General features: G+C 43.5%; 1 long non-coding RNA gene across 1 annotated transcript; it reads right to left on the reverse strand.

Moving 5' to 3' along the window:
* Positions 1 to 3862: 3862 nt before the first annotated feature.
* Positions 3863 to 18868, reverse strand: LOC147912812 (uncharacterized). The gene is made up of 2 exons (XR_015549452.1): positions 8996 to 18868; positions 3863 to 4084 (listed from the first exon to the last, which is right to left on the reverse strand). It is a non-coding gene; the product is annotated as an uncharacterized LOC147912812 (long non-coding RNA).
* Positions 18869 to 19948: the final 1080 nt, after the last annotated feature.

The following is a 19948-nucleotide window of genomic DNA, read 5'->3' on the forward strand; positions in this document are numbered from 1 at the left end:
CTCTGTGTGTGTAGCATCATTGCTACTTCATTTTTTGGACAGGTATTATTTCCACATGGTAGAAAAATGAAGTATGTGTATAAAAAATGTATAGAGTGATAAATCTCCATCGTGACCTTATCCCCTTTCCCTGTCCTCACCCCTTTTTCAAAACATCATGACTAGAATACATTTCTTTGGTCTTCAAGGTTTTGTTGCCCATAAACAAGCAAATGCAAAGATGTGTTCTTAGTTTTCTCTTGCCTTTCACCACCAGGCTGGCTGCTCACAAAGCAAGGCGTCTCCTGGTGCTTAGAACACTTGGTTAATTCTTTTTCTTCTTATAAGCATTGAAAACCTGTGATGCCTGGTTAGTTTCAAGGTTTGTGAAACCCTGTTTAGATAATTACATAAGTTATAAAACAATGGCTGGTGTGAAAATTACAGATGATTCATAATTATATCTGTGGCTATACAGCTTTCTGCTGGGATGACTTCCAGTCTGGGAGAATTCAGTGGGAGGCATTTTTTCTCCCCTGGAGGGACCTTGTTACTCATTTTGCGGCGATTAGAGCCGCGCAGAAAAAGAACCTTGAAAATAGAGCAACTAAGATCGGATGAAAAATGCACATAGGGATATCTGGGACAGTGATAACTGAGGTGCAATCAGCACTTCCGATGTGCCAGACACGTTTTTTATTATAATGTTTTATTTTGAAATAGTTCAAGACTCACAAGAGTTTGCAAAGTAGTACAGAGAATTCTCATATAGCCCTCACCTAGTTTCCCTCCATAACATCCTTCATAACCATAACACACTGTCACAACTAGAAAACTGATGTTGCTACCATGTTATTAACTCAGGTACAGACATTTTTTGAATTTCACCATTTCTCATGCATCTCTCTCTCATCACCACAATCAGGATACACAACTGTTTCATCATCACAAAGAAATTCTCCTGTGCGATGTCTTAATAATCACACCCTTCCCTCAACCTCAAGCCTTGACAACCACTGTTTTGTTCTACATAACTATAATTTTGTTACATTGAGAATGTTATATAAATGGGATCATACAGTATGTAACTCTTCGAGATTGTGGTTTTTTCCACTCATCATAATGTGCTTGGGATTCTTCCAAATTGTCACATGTATCCATTGTTTGTTCCTATTGTAAGCATTTAAACAAATACTTCAGGGGCCATCCGGGTGGCGCAAGTGGTTAAGTGCACGCACGTCACTGCGGCGGCCCGGGGTTCGCCGGTTCGGATCCCAGGCGCGCACTGACGCACCGCTTGTCAAGCCATGCTGTGGCGGCGTCCCATATAAAGTGGAGGAAGATGGGCGTGGATGTTAGCTCAGGGCCAATCTTCCTCACACACAAAAAAAATACTTTGTATACATTTACTCACTTATCATTCACAGAAGCCTGAAGGTTGTGGGTTCTGTTATTATTCCTATTTACAGATGGAGAAACTGAGGGCAGAAAAGTGAAGTAACTTGTCCAAGGGCACACAGCAGGCGAGTGGCGGAGCTGGGATTTGAACCCAGGCGGCCTGACTCCAGGGACACTAATAGAAAAAAAATGACAACACTTAGTGCTAATGGAACTTGATAGCTTCTTTTCCTTCTCACATAATTAAAAGACATCCTGATCCCATTTATGGATATATAGTGAAAAGAATTGAAAGCAAGATCTGAAAGAGATATTTGCACATCCATGTTCATAGCAGCATTATTGACAATAGCCAAAAGACGGAAACAACCCAAGTGTACACTGACAGATGGAAAAATAAAATGTGGTCTATCCATAAAATGGAATATTATTCAGCCTTAAAAAGAGAAGATACCCTGTCACATACTACAACATGGATGATCCTTGAGGACGTTATGTGAAGTGAGATAAGCCAGTCACAGAAAGACAAATACAGTATGATTCCCCTTACATGAGGTAGCTAAAATAGTCAAATTTGTAGGGACACAGTAGAAGGGTGGTTTCCAGCGGCTGGAGGAAGGGGGAATGGAGAGTTAACGCGAGTAGTAAGTACAGAGTTTCAGTTTTGCAAGACGAAAAATTTCTGGAGACCTTTGCACAACAATGTGAATGTACTTCCTACTGACCTGTAGGCTTAAAAATGGATAAAGATGGTAAATTTTACGTTATGTGTTTTTCACCACAATTAAAAGCAAAATGTTGAAAAAAGACCCCCCCGATGCTTGAGTTGGTTACAAAGTTTGTGACACATCATTTAGTCAAATGCATAAGTTATAAAACAATGACTAAGTGTGAAAATGAGTGAGGGCTCTCCTAATTGTTATTGGTGGAGGTAAATGATACAGACCTGAAGCTTCTCTGGCTTATTTCTTAAGGTACACTGTTTTAAAAGCTATAAAAACTCAGCACAAACTCCTAACTGTGAAGATGAACAATTTCACTCTTTGTCTACTGCCCTGGAGGAGTGTTTTGGTAGAGTGATTTCTCGACAATTTTTCTTGAGACTCAAGTCCAAATACAAAGTTTTGTTGGGTATGATGTTCCATTGCCCTTGACACAACCCCATGGGGTTGTACTAGTATTGCTGCCATTTCAGACATCTAATACACGGTAAAGCTGAGATCAGGACCCCACACTTTTCTTTGAAGGCTGTGCGCCCAGCTCTTCTGCTATCCTGCCTCTTCACAGCACACACACGGAAATGTCAGCGTTGGTTTTCTCTGGATGGTGAGATCATCGGGCGGTTTTATTTCCTTCATTTGTAAATCTTAGTGTTCCTCAGAGAAAGTGAATAGCTGGTGAGGGTCTGTTTTTCATAGAAGAACTCCGGAATAAGTGCAGGAGAGTGATACAGTCATAACATCACCATTTTGCAACCCCTAATGAGATCATGGATCTGGGCAATGGTCACCACTGGCTCCTAAGACCCGTAGATGGAAGGCAGATAGGACCTTTATAGTAGATGGGTCAGGCTGACAACACCAGAATCCTAACATCAGAAAGAGAGACAACTCAACAGTAGGTATCTCTTGATTTGATGTGACAGAAAAGACATAGCACCATCTATGAAACATTTTGCTCCCAACTCGAGCATGAACCAGATCATGCCTCCTGCTCTAACTACCAGAGGATGCAGGAATGTGTTAAATAAACCCACAGGGAGGCAATCAAAAGAATCCATATTGTGGAAAGTTCCAGGATGAACAACCTGTTTTCCACAAAAGTAAATACGTTGTGAGAAGAAAAAAGGGAGACTGAACCACTAGACCAAGTACTCTCTAATAAAAATACGATGAAAGTCACAAATGTAATTTTAAATGTGTTAGTAGCCACACTTTTAAAACTTACTTTTTAATTAATTATTTTGATGGCTTAAGCAAGATGGATGTTTATTTCTCCTTGATGTCAGACAGTCCAGAGGTGGGCAGTCCAGGGCTGGTATCTCAGTCATCAGGAACTCAGGCATCTTCTAACTTTTTGCTCCGTCATTTTTTGGACAGCCACCATCCTCAGGGTCACTCTTTGGTCCAAAATGGCTGCAAGAGCTCTGGACATCACATCCAAGTTCTAAGTAGTACCGAGAGAACAAAGAAAGGAAAGGTCTAAAGGACTACTCCACAGCTAAGTCAGCTGCCTTTAGGTAGCCTCCCTGGACGTCCCACATAATACTTCTGGTTTCGTGTAGTTGGCCACACTCATTTTCAAGGGAGGAACTCAGGCACAGACAAATGGAAGAGATGCATAGAGCATCTCTTGGGGTACGGGAGGGGCACAGAGCTTCCACGCCCTCTCCGGGTGCACCACCCTTCCAGCACCTCAATGCATCCACCAACCCAGAAGCTCCTCTATTAGCCACATTTTAAGGAGTAAAAAGAAACAGGTGAAATTAATTTTTATGATCTATTTTATTTAACTTAATACATACAGAATATGGTCATTTCAACATGTAATCAATATAAAAATATTCGTGAGATCATTGACATTTTTTTCATCCTGCCTTTGAAATCTGGTGTATATTGTACGTACAGCCCATCTCAGTTCAGACTAGCCACATTTCACGTCCTCAGGAGCCACATACGAGGAACAGGCACCATATGGGGCAGCATCGCTATAGAATAAGAGATGAGACAGACATATCAACCAAACACAGTGTATGGATCTGGTCTGGATCCTGATTCAAATAAGGTAAAAAGAATTATCAGAATAAAATTACAGGGCAATCAGGAAAATTCGACCACTGGCTGGATAGTTGATGCTATTAAGGTGTTCTTGTTAATTTTTCATATGGTAACGGTATGTGGTTATGTTTTTTAAAGCATTTATCTTCTTTAAAGATAAGCACTTCTTTGGAGTGTTTTCTGAAGAAATAAAATGTGGTTGAGATTTGCTTCAAAATAATCCATGTGTATGTGTTGGGAGGTGTGTATAAATGAAGCAACATTAACCAGGTATTGATAATTTTTGAAGCCAGTGATGGGAACATAAAGGTGTATTAAACCATTCTCTCTACTGGTGTATGTGTTTAAATCCATCCCCTCTAAATTTTATTTTATTTCTTTTGTGAGGAAGATCAGCCCTGAGCTAACATCTAATGCCAATCCTCCTATTTTTGCTGAGGAAGATTGGCCCGGGGCTAACATCCGTGCCCGTCTTCCTCCACTTTATATGGGACGCCTCCACAGCATGGCTCTACAAGCAGTGCGTCAGTGCGTGCCTGGGATCCGAACCAGTGAACCCCGGGCCACCGCAGCGGAGCGTGAGCACTTAACCGCTTGTGCCACCAGGCCGGCCCCTAAATTTTATTTTTAATGGGAAACCCAGACGGGTGTTGGAGTCAGGTCCTCATCCCCACCTCATTGGTGACGTCCAGTCCAGGCTCCAAACTCTCTCCATGAGATTTTGCTCCTCCCCCTCCTCACCGCCAGCTGGGGTCCCCGGAGTTGAGACTCAGTCTGAGCTACACTCTGAGGGTGGCCCTATCTGCAGGTGGATGTCCTGGTCCCTCCGGTTTCCATGGTTGACCCCTGACTTCTCACCTCAACCCTTCCTAGAGGTTTCACTTCTGTCTTACGTCTGTATGTTATGTCTCATGTCTATATCTTATGTCCATGCCTTACCCTCACTGGCTGTCTGTGACCCTCAGTTGAACATGGCTCATATTTTTGGGACAATGCCACTAGCTCCAAATGCCATCCCTTGGCCATCCGATGATGGCCCTCCTTCCTGACTTAGGCTCCCAGCCCCTCCACAGTTCCCCTGACTACCCCCATGCTCCCCACCCCATCAGCATTACACACCTCCCCCACCCTCAGTCAGGATTCTGTGGGCTCGGTCAAAAGGAGGCAGAGAGAGTAAGATACAGACACGTGGATCCAGAGAGAGACCCAGGAGTAGGTTAAAGACGCAGACGTGTCAGGAAGAGCTGGAGGGACCTACAGACAGAGACAGATGGAGAAGGAAACCCAGAGCAGGAGAGAGGGGTGGACATAAGACCATGGGCTGTGGGGTAACAGCTCTGAGTCTGACTCCAGCTCCTCCCATTAACTGGATAAAACGAGATTGGTCACAAGTTGGTAACTGTTGAGGCTGGGGTGTAGGGACGTGTGTGCTCATTATGCTACTCTCTCTACTTTCATCTGTGTTAGAGAATTTCCATTATAATATGTTTTGTCCTTGAGAAAAGGACTTAACTTCTTGTGCCTCAGTTTCCTCATCTGCACAACGGGCTTCATAAAGGGATCTGCTTCTAAGGTTGTTGTGAAGATTAAATCCCATGAATTGACTCTGGTGTCACATCCAGAGCACTGCTTGGCAGAGAGCAAACTCTTAATAGGTATGAACAATTATTGTTTTTATATCATTTTGTAAATAATAGTAAAACATAAGAATAGTGTCTTAGTCCAACTGGGCTGCTCCAACAATAAAACCATAGACGGGGGCTTATGAACAACAGAAATTTATTCCTCACAGTTCTGGAGGCTGGGAAGTCCCGCAGTTTCAGTGTCTGGTGAGGACCCCTGCCTGGGTGATTGACAGCCTTTGTCTCCGTGCGTTCTCACACGGCAGAAAGGGCGAGGGAGCTCTCTGGGGTCTCTTTCATAAGGACACTAATCCCCTTCAGGGGGGCTCCACCCTTAAGACCTAATCACCTCCCAGAGGTCCCCCCCTCCTAATACCATCACACTGAGGATTAGGTTTCAACATATGAATTTGTATGACAAGCATTCAGTCTACAGCAAATAGCAAACACTTACATAGTGCCTACTATGTGCTGGGCTTGGTTTTAGGTGATTGGCATGAATTCCCCAGTGTCTGGCCCTGAGGGATCAATAACTCCTGGGAGGTGGATATTGAGGTGGAGAAGGGAAGGTAAAGGGGCTGGTGGGAGTCGTGAACGGGTTTAGGAAGGAGGGTCAAGGAGCACGGTCCTGAAACACCAGCCTCATGGACGTCTCGCCACCCTCATCTAGGTGCCCTCGTGGACTCTTGCTGGGAACTTTAAACCTGGCGCAGTGGGGATTCCAGTGAGGGGAGGACTGGGGGGCAGAGGGACAGGGTGGCTGGTGGAGGTGAGCTGGGACTGAGGCCCAGGCCACGTCCACCTTCTCTGCCCCAACCCCGAGCAGGGGAGGAGGGCGTTAGACGATGCCTCTGGGACCCGTCCCTTTCGCCCTGAGTCTTTCTGCAGCTCAGGCTGGGGCTTTTATTCTCAGAAATGCTGTCATGAAACTCAAATCCGCTAGTAAATTTGGAGGGTGGGGAGAGGGGCGGTCAGCTACACGACAAAGGGGAGGCCACTGGCCAGGCTGGAATTTAGTTCTGACCACCATCCAAGAAAGGTGGATCTTTCAGCACACACGCTCACACGCACACACTCACACACACACGCACGCTCACACGCTCACACACAGATACACACTCACACACAGACGTTCGCTCACACACACACACACTCACACAGACACACACAGATGCACACACACACAAGACACACCACACACAACATGCACTCTCACAACACGCTCACACACACCGACACACACACAGACACACACAGACACACACACAGACACACACTCACCGGCACACACCACACACAACATGCACTCTCACAACATGCTCACACAGACACACACTGACTCACATACATTCTCACACTCACTCCTGCAAGTCTCACACACATGCACTTACACACACATGACACAAAGTCACAGGCTCACACAATACACACACTCACACTCATTTACACCCATGTGCACCCATATGCACACATCCACACTCTCTCACTCACACAGGTTTACATGAGCACACACTCACACTCATGCACACAAGCCACTCCCACACACCTGATGCGTTCATGCTCACTCCTGCACTCTCTCACATTTACATCCACACTCACTCCTGCAAGTTTCATACATGTACACAAACACACACAAAGTCACAGACACGCACAACACACACACTCACATGAACTCATACTCTCACAGCACACTCTCAGAGTCTCATACTCATACACAAACTCACACACGAAGTCACAGACCCACACAATACACACACTCATACTCACAGCACACTCTCACACTCATACAGAAACTCACAAAGTCACCGACCCACACAATACACACACTCACACACACTCATACTCTCACAGCACACTCTCACACAGTCTCACACTCATACCACACTTTCACACTAACACACACTCACACTCCTGTATACAGTCACTCCCACTGTCCCACAGATCTACATGCATTCACACTTACTCCCACACTCACCTGTATTCACACACATGAACACACTCATTTGCACACATATATTCTTACACTCACTCTCTCACACATTTACACTAATACACACTCACACTCCTGCATACACACTCATTCCCACAGTCCTACACATCCAATATATATTCACACTCACTGCCACACTCACTCATATTCACACACTGGCACACACATTTACATGTATGCACACACATTCACACACACATACTCTTGCACACACATATCCTAACACACTCACACTCATGCACACAAAATCACTCCCATGCGCCCCCACATCCATACACTCATGCTTTCCTTCACACTCACACACACATGAAGACGTACAGCTTTCGGGGCCAAGATCAGAACAAACCCACCTCTTCCTTCTGCCCCATTTCCAGAGGTCTCTGGGACTACACCCAGGCTGAATGTTCTACTGCCTTTTGACCCCAAGGAAACAGAACACAATAAGCTCCAAATGCTTTAATCCAGCCTAAGTTGCAGTGAAAGAAAACCTCAGGCCATGTGCTACGATGGGACATAATGAGAACATTTAGGAGGAAAAAGGTGACACAGGTGCCTTTGAGGATACAGAGCACTGGTGTGGGCGTCCTCCTTTGTGGAAAAGATAAGGGAGGCAGTTAAAAAATACATTCCAATCAGTTATAAAGGTTTGAAAAAAAACAGCAGCAGCAACACAACAAAAATAATTTTTCCAGGTGACAAAGTTCCTGGTGAGGCCGAGTGGATTCATAGTCAATGGCTCGTCCTCACAGATGTGACTCCTGGGGAGTTTATTTGCTTGGACCTCCCTGGAAAGGTTGTTAGTATTTTAGAATATTTCATGTTTTCTGAAAGTTAAAAGCTATGTTTTCAGCTAGCAAGCAAGTGAAGACAGGCTCAAAATCATTAACAATTTGAGAAATGCCAGTTTACTACGCAGGCTGTTATTCTGCGCCCAGCAGGTGGCAATGCAAAGCTGAGTGACGTTAAGGAGTAGCAGCCACATGAACTACACGGATCCTCAGGTTTCGCTGGTGGAATGTGGAGGACAAAGCCCTTCAAGAGCAACCCGGCTCTACTTGGTCAAATTAACCATATGCCCACACTATAACCCAGCAGGTCCACTCCTGGGTTTGGATGCTGTTAGTTGTCTATCACTTGGTAACAAATTACCCAAATTTGGCAGCCCAACACAGCAAACTTTTTAAAAATCTCACACAGCTTCTGAGGGTCAGGAATCTAGGGTGGCTCACCTGGGTGTTTCTAGCTCGGGGGCTTTCATTGGATTATAGTCAAGATGTCAACCAGAACTGTGGTCACCAGAAGGTGCTGGATGGTCCACTTCCCAGATGGCTCCCTCCAGGGGTTGTTGGCTGGAGGCCTCAGTTCTTCACCTCGTGAACTTCACCATGTGGGCTGTTGAGTGTCCTGACAACATGGCGGTTAGCTTCCTCCAACATGAGTGATCCGAGAAGGAGGGGAGAAAGAGAGATAGAGAATGAGGAGGAAGCTGCCACCATATTCTACTCACGAGAATCATTAAATCCAACCCACACTCAAAGAGAGGGAAATTCAGGCCCAACTTTTAGAGAGAAGAGTGTCAAGCATTTGTGGATGAACCCCACAGATGCCAAAGAAATTCTCGCACAGATTCTAAGGGGACAAAACAAAGCACTGTTTGTGGAGGTGAGGAGTTGGTGTCAACTTGGGTGTCCATCTCTGGGGTAGTGAATGATAGGGTGTGGTGGTTTTCCCCCCATGGAGAACTATGTAACAGTGAAAAACAATGGATTAGGGGTATATATTATAACATGGATGGACCTTAAGAACACAGTCCTGAGTGAAAAAAAATTAAGGGATGATTTGGGGCATATAACCAATATCATTTACATGTGCTAAAAACACGTACATACAGGAGTGACGTCAGCATCATGGCAGAGTGAGCTCTCCCCTTAGACTCTCTCCACTTAGATACAACAAAAAGGGCATTCATATACCAACAAATGGCATTCACACAACACAAAATATGTCTGAGGGACCCATGCAGCCACACATCTGAAGGTAGAGGTGCTGGACTCCCTGGAGGAAGTGGATGGAGGTAAGGAGAGCTCCTGCCCCTCCCTGGAAGTGACCCTGGGACCGCACATGGCTCTGAGGGGAGGGGGGAAGGGTGACTCTACACAGGAACACCATTGCTCTCCAAGTTGCCTCACAGCCTGAGGTAAGGTCCCACAGGGAGGTGACTGAACTATTGCAGGGGTGTCTTCATCAAGCTAGCACCCTAGGAGAGCACATAGCGAGGGAAGAGCGAGAAGCCCCCATGATCGGGCAGGTGAAAGAAAGCACCTCTACATCCGCCTGGTTCCAGCTCAGCCAGTTGGCCAGAGCACCCATGCATTCCTTAGAAAAGCAGTAGCTACAGAGGCCAGGGATCACCACGGGCTCAGAATACACAGCTCTTGACCCCCACCCAGTGGCAGCAGGAAGCTGCGACCAGATACTATCACTATGTGGAGGCGCAAATCCACGCCATCAAACAGTATGAAAAAAATATATTAAATCTCCAGACAAGAAGGAAAATGACAAGCACCCAGAAATCAATCCTGAAGGCACAGAAATCTACCATCTAAATGACAGAGAATTCAAAAATAGCTATCATAAAAAAGGTCAACGAGTTACAAGAAAATGCAGATAGACAGTTCAATGGAATCAGGCACTTCTTCACAAAAGAGATTGAAACTATAAAGAAAAACCAATCAGAAATGTTGGAGATGAAAAACACAATGGAGAAGATAAAGAAAAATCTGGAGTCTAAATAACAGAGCTGACAACTTGGAGGATAGAATTAGCAATCTAGAGGATAGGAATGCAGAAATGCTTCACATGGAAGAGGAGAGAGAACTAAGACTAAAAAGAAATGAAGAGGGGCCAGCCCAGTGTCATAGTGGTTAAGTGCATGCTCTCTGCTTCAGCAGCCTAGGTTCACAGGTTTGAATCCAGGGTGTGCACCAATGCAACACTTGTCAAGCCATGCTGTGGCAGTGTCCCACATAAAGTAGAGGAAGATGGGCATGGATGTTAGCCCAGGGCCAATCTTCCTCAGCAAAAAGAGGAGGATTGGCATCGAATGTTAGCTGAGGGCTAATCTTCCTCACAAAAAAAAAAAGAGAGAGAAATGAATAAACTCTCTGAGAAATATCCAACTCAATTAGGAAATGCAACATAAGGATTATAGGTATTCCAGAGGGAGAAGAGAGGAGAAAAGGAGCAGAGAGCTTGTTCAAAGAAATACTAGCTGAGAACTCCCCAAACCTGGGGAAGGAGCTGGAAATGCAAGCGAATGAAGCCAATAGATCTCCTCACTATATCAACATAAAAAGACCCTCTCCAGGGCATATTGTAGTAAAGCTGGCAAAAGTCAGTGACAAAGAAAAAATATTAAGGGCAGCAAGGCAGAAGAAAATAACGTACAAAGGAACCCCTATCAGGCTATCAGTGGATTTCTCAGCAGAAAACTTACTCGTAGGAGAGAATGGAGCAATATATTCAAAATTCTGATAGACAAAAGCTTTCAGCCAAGAATACTCTATCGAGTGAAAATATTCTTCAGATATGATGGAGAAATAAAAACTTTCTCAGGTAAACAAAAGATAAGGGAGTTCATTGCTACAAGACCCCCACTACAAGAAATGCTCAAGAAGGCCCTCATACCTGGAAAAAAAAAAAAAAGAGAAAAGGGATACAAAGCCTTGAGCAAGGAGAAAAAATAGGTAGACAAAATCAGAAAAGTTGCAGCTCTCTATCAGAACAGGTTAGCAAACACTTAATTATAACATCAAAGATAAAGGGAAGGAAAACAACAAAAATAAATATAATCTCGTCATTTTAACCACAAACTCACAACACAGGATGGAATAAGTTGTGACAATAATAACTTAGAAGGGGAAGAGGGAAGGGATGGAATTGACGCAGTCTAAGGAAATAGGCTATCAGAAAATGGACTAGCTAGTCCACAAGATTTTTTCTACAAACCTCATGGTAACCACTAAACAAATAATCAGAACAGAGACATAAATGATAAATAAAGAGAAAACTAAGAAAACCATCACAGAGAACTACCAAACTAAATTGGTAGTCTGAAACACACAGGACAAGAAACAAAGGAAATGCAGAAGAACCAGAAAATGGGTGATAAAATAGCAGCATTAAGCCCTCATATATCAATAATCACTCTAAATGTAAACGGATTAAATTCCCCAATGAAAAGACACAGAGTGTTGGGATGGATTAAAAAACAAGACCCAACAATATGCTGCCTTCAGGAAACACATCTTAGCTCTAAAGACAAACACAGGCTCAGAGTGAAGGGATAGAAGATGATACTCCAAGCTAATGGCAAACAAAAGAAAGCAGGTATTGCCATACTTACATCAGACAAAGTAGACTTCAAGATAAAACAGGCAATGAGAGACAAAGAGGGACAGCATATAATAATAAAAGGGACATTCCACCAAGACATAATATTTATAAATATATATGTACCCAACACAGGAGCACCAAAGTACATAAAGCAACTATTAACAAACCTAAAAGGAGATATTAACAATAATATGATAATAGTAGGGGACGTTAACACCCCACTTTCATCAATGGATAGATCATCCAGACAGAAAGTCAATAAGGAAATAGAGGACTTAAACAAAAAACTAGACAAGATGGACTTAACATATATATAGAGAGCACTCTAAACAAAAAGAACAGATTACACATTCTTCTCAAGCGGGCATGGAACATTCTCAAGGATGGACCATATGTTGGGAAACAAGGCAACCTCTATAAATTTAAGAAGACTGAAATCATAACAAGCATCTTTTCCGATCATAATGCTATGAAACTAGAAACCAACTACAAGAAAAAAACTGGGAAAGTGACAAAGATGTGGAGACTAAACAACATGCTACTGAACAAGCAATGGATCATTGAAGAAATTAAAGGAGAAATCAAAACATATCTGGAGACAAATGAAAGTGAAAATACACCATACCAACTCACATGGCATGCAGTAAAAGCAGTCCGGAGAGGGAAATTCATAGCAATAGAGGCCCACCTTAACAAACAAGGAAAATCTCAAGTAAGCAATCTTAAACTACACCTAACAGAACTAGAAAAAGAGGAACAAACAAAGCCCAAAGTCAGCAGAAGGAAGGAAATAAAAATTAGAGCAGAAATAAATGAAATTGAAACAAAAAAATAAAAAACAGTAGAAAGGATCAATGAAACAAAGAGCCGGTTCTTTGAGAAGACAAACAAAACTTACAAACCCTTAGCTAGACTAACACAAAAAAGAGAGATTTTTTCCTAAATTCTAATTCTAATAAAATTAGAAATAAGAGAGAAGAGATTACAACAGATACCACAGAAATACAAAGGATTATAAGAGAATACTAAGAAAAACTATATGCTAACAAATTGGACAATCTAGAAGAAATGGATAAACTCTTAGACTCATACAACCTCCCAAAACTGAATCAAGAAGAAATAGGGAATCTGAATAGACCAATCACAAGTAAAGAGATTGAAAAAGTAATTACAAACCTCCCAAAAAATAAAAGTCCAGGACCAGATGGCTTCTCTGGAGAATTCTACCAAACACTCAAAGAAGATTTAATACCTATCCTTCTCAAACTATGCCAAAAAATAGAGGAAGATGGAACACTTCCCAACACATTCTATGAGGCCAATATCACCCTGATACCAAAGCCAGACAAGGACAATACAAAGAAGGAAAATCACAGGCCAATATTGCTGATGAACATGGATGCAAAAATCCTTATCAAGATATTGGCAAACTGAATACAGCAATACATTTAAAAGATCATACACCATTATCAAGTGGTATTTATACCAGGGACACAGGGATGGCTCAACATCCGCAAATCTATCAATGTGATATGCAACATTAATAAAATGAGTAACAAAAACCACATGATCACCTCAATAGATGCAGAGGAAGCATTTGACAAGATCCAACACCCATTTATGGTAAAAATTCTTAATAAAATGGGTATAGAAGGAAAGTACCTCAACATAATAAAGGCCACATATGACAAATCCACAGCCAACAGCATACTCAATGGGGAAAAACTGAAAGCCATCCCTCTGAGAACAGGAACAAGACAAGGGTGCCCACTCTCACCACTCTTATTCAATATAGTACTGGAGGTTTTCGCCAGAGCAATTAGGCAAGAAAAAGAAATAAAAGGAATCCAAATAGGCAATGAAGAAGTGAAACTCTGGCTGTTTGCAGACGACATGATTTTATATGTAGAAAACCCTAAAGAATCCATCAGAAAACTATTAGAAATAACCAACATCTACAGCAAAATTGCAGGGTACAAAATCAACTTACAAAAATCAGTTGCAGTTCTATACTCTAACAACGAACTAACAGAAAGAGAACTCAAGAATACAATCCCAATTGCAATCACAACAAAAAGAATAAAATACCTAGGAATAAATTTAACCAAGGAGGTGAAAGATCTATAAAATGAAAACTATAAGCCATTATTGAAAGAAATCGATGATTTCTTAATTTCTTAAGACATAAAGAAATGGAAAGATATTCCATGCACATGGACTAGAAGAATAAATATAGCTAAAATGTCCACACTACCTAAAGCAATCTACAGATTCAATGTAATCCCAATCAGAATCCCAATGACATTCTTCACAGAAATAGAACAGAGAATCCTAAAATTCATATGGGATAACAGAAAACCCCAAATAGCTAAAGCAATCCTGAGAAAAAAGAACAAAGCTGGAGGCATCAAAATCCCTGACTTCAAAATATACTAAAAAGCTATAATAATCAAAACAGCATGGTACTGGTACAAAAACAGACACAGATCAATGGCACAGAACTGAAAGTCCAGAAATAAAACCACACATCTATGGACAGCTAATCTTCAACAAAGGAGCTAAGAACATACAATGGAGAAAGGAAAGTCTCTTCAATAAATGGTACTGAGAAAACTGGACAGCCACATGCAAAAGAACGAAAGCAGACCATTATATTGCGCCATACACAAAAATTAACTCAAAACGGATTAACGACTTGAAAGTAAGACCTGAAACTATAAAATCCCTAGAAGGAAATATACGCAGTACACTCTTTGACATTGGTCTTAGAGGGATCTTTTCAAATTCCATGTCTATTCAGACAAGGGAAAAAAAAGAAAAAATAAACAAATGGGACTTCATCAGACTAAAGAGCTTCTGGAAGCCAAAGGAAATCAGGGTCAAAATGAAAAGACAACCCACCAGCTGGGAGAAAATATTTGCAAATCATATATCTGACAAGGGGTTAATCTCCATAATATATAAAGAACTCAGACAACTGAACAACAAAAACATGAACAACCCGATCAAAAAATGGGCAGAGGATATGAACTGACATTTTTCCAAGGAAGGTACACAAATGGCCAACAGGCATATGAAGAGATGTTCAACATCACTAATTGTTAGGGAAATGCAAATCAAAACTACACTAAGATATCACCTTACACCTGTTAGAATGGCTATACTCACCAAGACAAAAAATAACAAATGTTGGAGAGGTTGTGGAGAAAAGTGAACCCTCATCCACTGCTGGTGGGAATGCAAACTGGTGCAGCCTCTATGGAAAACAGTATGGAGATTCCTCATAAAATTAAAAATAGAAAAACCATATGAGCCAGCAATCCTACTACTGGGTATTTATCCAAAGACCTTGAAATCAACAATCCAAAGAGGCTTATGCACCCCTATGTTCACTGCAGCATTATTCACTATAGCCAAGACGTGGAAGCAACCCAAGTGTCCCTCAACAGATGAATGGACAAAGAAGATGTAGTATACATATACAATGGAATACTACTCAGCCATGAAAAAAGACAAAATCTTCCCATTTGCAACAACACAGGTGGACCTGGAGGGTATCATGTTAAGCAAAATAAGCCAGAGAGAGAAAGACAAATATCGCATGATTTCACTCATAAGTGGAAGATTAACACACTGACAGGGAGAACTGTTTGGTGGTTAGCAGGGGCAAGGGGGTTGGAGGGGTGGGCACAAGGGTTGAAGGGAGGCATTTATATGGTGACTGACAAACAATAATGAACAACTGAAATTCCACGTTATAAACTATTATGACCTCAATAAAATTAGAAAAACAAAAGTACACACAAAACATAAAAACTACACATTTCATAGGGGCCAGCCTGGTGGCATAGTGGTTAAGTTTGGGTGCTCCGCTTGGGCAGCCCTGGGTTCGCAGGTTCGGATCCCAGGCATGGACCTATGCACCGCTCATCAAACCACGCTGTTGCAGGCATCCCACATATAAGGTAGAGGAAGAAGGGCATGGATGTTAGCCCAGGGCCAATCTTCCTCAGCAAAAAGAGGAGGATTGGCAACAGATGTTAGCTCAAGGCTAATCTTCCTTACCAAAAAAACACAAAAATACACAGTTTGTAAATGGGGAATAGAGAATTTGGCTGGTCTTCATCCCCAGTTCTTCGGAGCAAACTCTAAACCCATGGAATTTCCCGAATGGTAGGAGTGTCTTTGTTAGTCACAGCAGGTCCCCAGGACCACACCCGATAGTTTATGCCAATGAGATGACTCATGCAGGCCCCTAGATAGTTTGTGACAATGAGATGACTCAGCATGGGGGCAGGACACTCTAGAAAGACCCTATGACTAGAAGGTGGGGACTTGGGATCACCTGATATCAGCCTGGGGAGGAAAGGGGGCTGGAGATGGGGTTCAATCATACGGCCGATGATTCAATCAATCATGGCTCTATAATGAAACCACAAGAAAACCTCCATAGACTCCGAAGCTCTGGTGAGCTTCCTGGTTGGTGACACACAATGGTGTGCTGGGAAGGTGACAAATCCTGAGGACACAGAAGTTTTTGGAACCTCCTAGACCTTGCTCTGTGCATCTCTCCTTTTGGCCGGTCCTGATTTGTATTCTTTATAATACATCTGCAGTTGTAAGTATAACCTTCCTGAGTTCTGCGAGTTGGTCTAGTGAAGTATCAAACCTGAAGGGGAAGTGGGAACCCCCAAATTCACAGCCAGTTGGTCAATCACCGCTACGTAACATAGCCTCAATAAAAACTCTGGACACCAAAGTTTGAGTGAGCGTCCCTGGTTGGCAATACTCTTTAGGAATTGTCACACTCTGATGCTGGGAGGATAATGCATCCCTGAGGATGACAAGAGCTTCACGTTTAGAAACATCCCTGACTTCACTCTATGCATCGCTTCTAATTTGTATCCTCTTGTTACAATAAAACTGTAACTGTGAGTATAGTGCTTTTCTGAGTTCTCTGATGGTGATTTATTAAACTTGAGGGGCTCTGTAGGGACTCCCAACTTGTAGCTAGCAGGTCTCAAGTGGGGGTGGCCCTGTGGACCCCCAAACTTGCAGCTGCTATCTGGAATGAGGGCATCTTGTGAAGAACTATGTGCTCAGATTCTGCAGTTTGGCACACTCATTGCAGTAAGAAACAACACATACACACAAAGATACATATAAAACATAAGGTGGGAAAGCTCACAAGACAGGAGGAGGGTGAAGAGGGTCTTGGGCACAAATTTAATGGTGTGCCAAAACCCTTAGTTATCAGGATTATATACAATTTTAATGCAATTTTTTTTAAAAAAACTAAAAATTAATGCAATAATCCGTGATGAACAAAATACCAAAATTCAAACTAAAGACAGCACCCCACAGGACTGGGATGACTATGAGGCCACGTGACTCACGCAAGTGAAGGGTCAACTCCCATATAGATATGTTTGCATTAATTCTGAGTTTTTAAAATATTGTTTGTCTTGATTACCGAGGTTTTTGGCTTCCCTTTAAATTTTTCTCTTGAGGCAAATACTTCATTTGCCTTACCCTAGTCTCAGCCCAGGGTAGGAGGGGACTAGGCACTAGGAATGGGGAAAAATGGATTTAAAATTATGCAATAAAACAAGACAAAGGCCTTATAACAATGTGCCAGCAAACGTGTCATATGATGAATGCAACCTCTTTCACCTCTGATCTAAATTAAAAGTAAAAAATAAACCATATTTGATACAGAATCTTGAGTTTGCTCCCACTTGATTCACTCAACCAGTATGTGTGACCAAGAAAATTCTTCTTCTTTTTTAAAGGAAAGGAATTTTTCTTTTTTCTTTTCCTTGGCTGGGAAAGATTCGCCCGGAGCTAACATCTGTTGCCAATCTTCCTCTCTCTCTTTTTTTTTTCCTCCCCAAAGCCCCAGTACCTAGGTGTATATTCCAGTTGTAAGTCCTTTCCAGTTCTTCTATGTGAGCCTCCACCACAGCATGGCTACTGACAGATGAGTGCTGTGGTTCTGCACCTGGGAACTGAACCTGGGCTGCTCAAGTGGAGCACCGCCAGACTTTAACCACTAGGCCACCAGGGTTGGCTCAGGAAAATTCTTTACTAGTACTTTTTACCTTTGCAATTTTTTTTTGCAAGTGAAACAAAAAGAGGACCTATAGATGATTCATTTCTTCTAAAAAGTAAGGCAAAATCTTTATTTTTCGAGTTCCCCGAGGGCTCCTCCCACTCAGGCCTCATCTGAGGCCTGGGGCAGAGGAATGGTAGCCAATGAGGATGACAAAGCGGGGGCTAACAGGGGCCAGACCATGCCAGCCCCTGAAGGCTCTGGTGACAAGTTCGTCCTTTATCCTCAGAGTTGTGGAAAGCCATCAACGGTTTTTAAGCAGAAAAGGGACTTCACCCAAGTCCTCCCCTGATCCACACGAGCAGAGGTCCAGCCCCTCCACAGAGCATCTCAGAATCCTACTGTCACCCAAAGGGACACCCTTCTCGATCTCCACACAAAATGCTGTCCCAGGCACACCCATGCATGGGGTTTATTGACGGTGGGGTTTGCCAAAAAGAGTCAACTTCAAAGTAAGGGTTCCAGCCTTGACCTTTCAGCATCCTGGTCTCTAAAGACCCTCCCCGTCTCCCACCCCTCTTCGCCGGGAGAGGCCCCGCCTGCAGGGCACACTGCCGATCCTCTCTCCTCCTCTCCATCACCTCCCTCCTCCTCCACCCCTGTCTCCTGGGGAGGCCCCCAGGGGCCCCCACCCTTCTCACTATTGAGAGCAGCGATCCACTGCCTCCACCCCCACCACCAAGCCCCACCGCACGCCCCGCTCGGCGGATCTGCAGACCCAGAGGCGCCTCCCCCCGCGGACAGCGCTCACCCTCCTCCGCCCGCCGCGTGAGGACCAGAGGAGGGCGGGGCAGCGCGGGGCCGGGCGGAGACCGGTGCCGGGAAGCAGAGCGGCGTTCACGACAGTCCAGTGCGCCTGCGCGCGCCGCGCCTCGCGGAGCACTCGCTGTCGGCTCCGCGACTCCCTCCCGCGAGGCTCCTGCTCTGTGACGAGTTACCGCCCCAGCGAGGCCTCTCTCGGCCAGCGGATGGCAAACAAACGCCTCCCAAGCACTCTGTCCTCTTATCCCGGTTTATTCACCTTCATGGCGTGTAATGCCCCCGTGCAAATACGAAACACATACGTGCTTATTGTCTTTCTCCCTTTCTACAGGAGACGGACACGCATTGACTTGTTCATTGCTGCAGTCTGGGAACCTAGGACAGTGCCTGGCACAGAGTGGTGCGCAACAAGCGTTTGTTGAATGAATGAATGAATGAATGTCCAGGGGAGAGAGGATAGCAGCTTGGGGCTAAGGTGGTGGCAATTAAGATGGAGAATAACTCAGCCACTGCAACTCACCCAGACACACATCTGATTTGCCTCCAACACTTTGAGTATGAACATTTTCAAACATGTAGCAAAGTTAAAAGAAATTTACAACCAACATCAATATATTGGCTACCTAGACTCCACCATTCACATTTTATTATATTTGCTTTATCACGTGTCTGTTGACCTTCCATCCATCCGTCCACCCATCCATCCATCTGTCCAACCATCTGTCCATTCATCCAGCCATCCACCCACCCATCCAAATGACAGAAACTCTAACTTGAACCAGCTTGAGTGAAGGAAGTTATGGGCTTGCCTAAGTGAAAAAGGGTTGGGGTAGGAAGGCCTTCAGGCATTGCTGAAGTCAGGAGTCCAAGTGATAGCATCAGACACTACTGTCTGTTTCTTGGCTACTTGAAT

Source organism: Ceratotherium simum, chromosome 33, assembly GCF_057802395.1.
Source record: "Ceratotherium simum simum isolate JZ-2026a chromosome 33, ASM5780239v1, whole genome shotgun sequence".
Lineage (NCBI taxonomy): Eukaryota > Metazoa > Chordata > Mammalia > Perissodactyla > Rhinocerotidae > Ceratotherium > Ceratotherium simum.